We start from the raw sequence: 5,000 nt of genomic DNA, 5'->3' as shown, positions 1-5,000 counted from the left end.
ATTCCTTTAAGTTTCAGCTTTGCAACCATACTTCCCCCGGAACCCAAAAGCTTTGGTTTCCCGGAGGCTGCCCGCCGAGTCATCGGAGGAACTGCGGCGGATCGCTGGCTGGCATCGTTTATGGTTAGAACTAGGGCGGTATCTGATCGCCTTCGAACCTCTAACTTTCGTTCTTGATTAATGAAAACATACTTGGCAAATGCTTTCGCTTCTGTTCGTCTTGCGACGATCCAAGAATTTCACCTCTAACGTCGCAATACGAATGCCCCCGCCTGTCCCTATTAATCATTACCTCGGGTTCCGAAAACCAACAAAATAGAACCGAGGTCCTATTCCATTATTCCATGCACACAGTATTCAGGCGGGCTTGCCTGCTTTAAGCACTCTAATTTGTTCAAAGTAAACGTGCCGGCCCACCGAGACACTCAATAAAGAGCACCCTGGTAGGATTTCAACGGGGTCCGCCTCGGGACGCACGAGCACGCACGAGGCGGTCGCACGCCTTCAGCTCGCCCCACCGGCAGGACGTCCCACGATACATGCCAGTTAAACACCGACGGGCGGTGAACCAACAGCGTGGGACACAAATCCAACTACGAGCTTTTTAACCGCAACAACTTTAATATACGCTATTGGAGCTGGAATTACCGCGGCTGCTGGCACCAGACTTGCCCTCCAATAGATACTCGTTAAAGGATTTAAAGTGTACTCATTCCGATTACGGGGCCTCGGATGAGTCCCGTATCGTTATTTTTCGTCACTACCTCCCCGTGCCGGGAGTGGGTAATTTGCGCGCCTGCTGCCTTCCTTGGATGTGGTAGCCGTTTCTCAGGCTCCCTCTCCGGAATCGAACCCTGATTCCCCGTTACCCGTTACAACCATGGTAGGCGCAGAACCTACCATCGACAGTTGATAAGGCAGACATTTGAAAGATGCGTCGCCGGTACGAGGACCGTGCGATCAGCCCAAAGTTATTCAGAGTCACCAAGGCAAACGGACCGGACGAGCCGACCGATTGGTTTTGATCTAATAAAAGCGTCCCTTCCATCTCTGGTCGGGACTCTGTTTGCATGTATTAGCTCTAGAATTACCACAGTTATCCAAGTAACGTGGGTACGATCTAAGGAACCATAACTGATTTAATGAGCCATTCGCGGTTTCACCTTAATGCGGCTTGTACTGAGACATGCATGGCTTAATCTTTGAGACAAGCATATGACTACTGGCAGGATCAACCAGGGAGCTGCGTCAACTAGAGCTGAGCAGCCGGCCGCCCGGGAGTGTGTCCCGGGGGCCCGCGCGAACACGCAAGCGTCCGCTCAATCATTCTGCAAACAGGAGGAGGCTGAGCTCCCCTGCACAATACACCTCGAAACCCTCTCAGGTCCCGGCGGCGCGCAGCGCCGTCCCAAGTACTTGGTCGGGTTCGAGAGAGGCGCAATCGCCCGGAGTTAGGCGAGTAGACGCTTTCGGTGCGACCACCCGTGCTCCCAACTGAGCTTGCCGCTGCCGACAGAGGCCCGGGAGCGTGCTGTCGTGGCATTGCCGGCGGGAGACAACACGCGCCACCTACGGTGACCGGCAGCTCCAACGCCAGCGCCACAGAAGGACAAAAGCCCCACTTGGGTGCCGAAGCGAACTCTCCCAGCACAGCGCACGCGCCAACACATCCGCACAGCTGCGATACAAACCACCAGCGAGAACCGCTGGGGCGACCGAGCAGCAGACGGCGTCGCGGCGCCGAGCGCCGGGCGGCGGCGCATCCTCAACGCACACAGTCCTCAATCGGACCAGCACACTGAAGATGTCCACCGCGCTTCGCACCGGGCCCGCGAGGACCTACTTTGGCCGCACGGCGCCGCGCGCAGGGTGCGCCGGCGCGCAGCTGCGACGCCTGCCGCGTCCGTCGGCCGGCGCGCCTGCCACTGGCCGCCCCCACCAGCCGGCTGTAGCGCGTGCGCCCACGCACCGCGCGGCCAGCACGCCGGGAGGCGCCCCCTCACCGGCCGGGGACGGTCCCACCCAGCCACCGCCGCGTATCGCTTCACACCCAGATGCCGTTCAGTTTCGTCGGCATGGTGGGTATCGCTGGAACAACCGGTTAGTACCTCAACCTATCGTCGCCATCACCGATTCACCCCTAGCGAGAACAACCGCACCACAACAGGTTACCATTTGTTCATTTGCGTAACTTCACCAGAAAACGCAGGCGTCCATCGCCATTTGCAACTTCAACGATTATTGCATGCCTGTGTCAGGTGTCACGCCACACTACGTCTGCCCACATACACGCAACAAAATGTGCACGCCTAGACAATACGTGGAAGGTGGCCCCCGTACGTATGCGATGTCCATTGCTCGAACGACTGTCAACCGGCCTCTGTAGCATGTCGCAGATATGGAACGCGGTGCACCATGCCATCACGGTGTGTGAGGAGAGACGACTAGGTCCGAATACATCAACAGACAGCTCATGCTGATCGCCATCCACGGCGTCCGTTCCTCCCACACGTCTCTATGGCGTACCACACTGCAATCCAGCTCTCATAGGGAGACGACACGTAGCTGCGTGCACAATATTTGCACTGTATGGTCCGCCGTTTTTGGGCGCAGTCGTTGTGCGGTCACACATGTGCCACGATGTATCATTCAGTACATAAGGACGAATGTGCAGTACAGATTGTGGTTCACGCGTACGACATCAGCGGACAGTTGACACAGGCCGCACCACAACGTAGCCTGAGTACGTCGCATGCGAAGGGCATTGAACATGCAAACTTCTCACCAACCAGCTTGCGAAGGCAGGGGGCAAGGTGGGGACGTGGGGAGGGGCGGCATGTACGTCCTGCTGCCATCCACATTACAGTGTACAGCAGGAGCATGTGGAAAGTGAGCAAGACTTGCAAGGTGTTTAACATGAAGCGATACACAGGGGTGCGGGCAGTGCGAGTAGCGAACTATATTGCGAGGGTTGCGGGTGGGCAACACTACAGTAATTGAACGAGTCGTATAACAATTACAGAGCAGGTTTAGGCGACAACGTGGGTTACGTTAAGGCGACAACATGGGTTAGGTTAAGGCACAACATGGGTTAGGTTAAGGCACAACATGGGTTAGGTTAAGGCACAACATGGGTTAGGTTAAGGCACAACATGGGTTAGGTTAAGGCACAACATGGGTTAGGTTAAGGCACAACATGGGTTAGGTTAAGGCACAACATGGGTTAGGTTAAGGCACAACATGGGTTAGGTTAAGGCACAACATGGGTTAGGTTGAGGCACAACATGGGTTAGGTTAAGGCACAACATGGGTTAGGTTGAGGCACAACATGGGTTAGGTTGAGGCACAACATGGGTTAGGTTGAGGCACAACATGGGTTAGGTTGAGGCACAACATGGGTTAGGTTAAGGTACAACATGGGTTAGGTTAAGGTACAACATGGGTTAGGTTAAGGTACAACATGGGTTAGGTTAAGGTACAACATGGGTTAGGTTAAGGTACAACATGGGTTAGGTTAAGGTACAACATAGGTTAGGTTAAGGTACAACATAGGTTAGGTTAAGGTACAACATAGGTTAGGTTAAGGTACAACATAGGTTAGGTTAAGGTACAACATAGGTTAGGTTAAGGTACAACATAGGTTAGGTTAAGGTACAACATAGGTTAGGTTAGGTTAGGTTAGGTTACACGTTGTTGTACGGAAAGGTGTAGGGGGGGGGGGGGCGGGGGCGGCAGGTTCGTTGATAGTGATTATAGTAAGTGAATGCTTGTGACATGATCAGATTTGTCACGTCAGGATGCACCTTTGGCTTATTAGAGGCGGCGCTCCAATTCTATGCTTGTGTGAGACCTGTGTCTTTGACTCATGTCATTGTTTGTGCGCTGTGACAGGAGGTACTATTGTGATGTTGGGTGCACCGTTGTATAGGACATGTGTGGGTGTTGGTGCCTGGTCTGCGCAATGGTGGATGTCGAAAGGCTGGGATATTGTATTTTCCGCACGGACCTCCTGGTCTGGTTGTGATAGTGTGGATTGTGTAATGTGGCGGAGAAGATGCACTGGATGTTGTTCCATGCTGGTGCTTACATATTGTATGTGCGCCTGTTAGAAGCAGAGAGTGGTGCGTGATCAGAGTGTCTGGCTGACGTGTGGTTCCCATTTTGGGCAGACTCTTTCAGCATGTATACGGACAGTTGTGTATATTTGCTGTAGTTTGATGGCTCTGCATTGATTACTAATCAGCGCCGTGTGTACGGGTAATCTGGTTCCAGTCCAAAATGTTCCATCTGTGTACATTAGTGACAAAGACTCCCCCCATGCAGTGGGGCTCGGTCTGTTATAACTCTTCCGCGTAATATATTTGCCCCACGTTTTTGCGACTGCGAGTGCGAGTGCAACGCGCATGGGGACCGACATGCTGATGGCTCGGTATCGGACGCCGTACAGTGAGCAACGCGATCGCGTCTCTCGCTCGTAAGTGGTACAGGTCGCGGCTCATGTATACGGACAGCGGGAATGTCGCATATTGGAAATAACTCTTCATGAAACGCAAGTTATAGGGGTGGATTGCACTTTACGAGTGCGGGAAACGTCCGCCGTTCATCCGCTGGAGGTGCGAGTTTGGCGGTTGGGGTGGTGCACGAACGGGTGCGGGTGGCGTCATTGCCGGTCCACGGCTTCGTGCGGCAGAGCCACTGGAGATTGGGTGCTATGGTCGACAGAGGCTGCAGCCTTTGTGGGTGGCGTCGAAAGGCGGCCACTGTGGCGCCATCGCTGTCTTAGTCGGCTTGGCGTCTCATAGATGGCGGTAGCGTCGTTGCAGGAGGTCATGTTGCGGGAGACCTACAGATGGCGGTATGTTTTGTGGTGCGGACGTAGTGTTGTCAGATGCGCATAGATGGCGGTATTGCATGTGGTGTCGCCCTATTTTCATAGATGGCGATACTGTTTTGCCGGCATGGGTGGCGTAGTTCCGTCGGATCCCTGTAGGTGGCAGTGT

The 5,000-nt window shown here is 54.1% G+C and overlaps 1 non-coding gene across 1 annotated transcript in view; it reads right to left on the bottom strand.

The window, feature by feature from the left end:
- The window catches only part of LOC124772049, a 1,909-nt gene extending 667 nt beyond the window's left edge, over positions 1–1,242 (bottom strand). The window contains exon 1 of the ribosomal RNA XR_007013730.1: positions 1–1,242. This exon is cut by the window's left edge and continues 667 nt beyond it. This is a non-coding gene — a ribosomal RNA (small subunit ribosomal RNA).
- Between the last annotated feature and the right edge of the window lie 3,758 nt (positions 1,243–5,000).

The sequence above is a fragment of the Schistocerca piceifrons genome, unplaced genomic scaffold, assembly GCF_021461385.2.
Source record: "Schistocerca piceifrons isolate TAMUIC-IGC-003096 unplaced genomic scaffold, iqSchPice1.1 HiC_scaffold_936, whole genome shotgun sequence".
NCBI classification, from domain to species: Eukaryota; Metazoa; Arthropoda; class Insecta; order Orthoptera; family Acrididae; genus Schistocerca; species Schistocerca piceifrons.
Note: the sequence above shows the minus strand (reverse complement) of the source record. Positions and strands in the feature narration are given on the sequence as shown.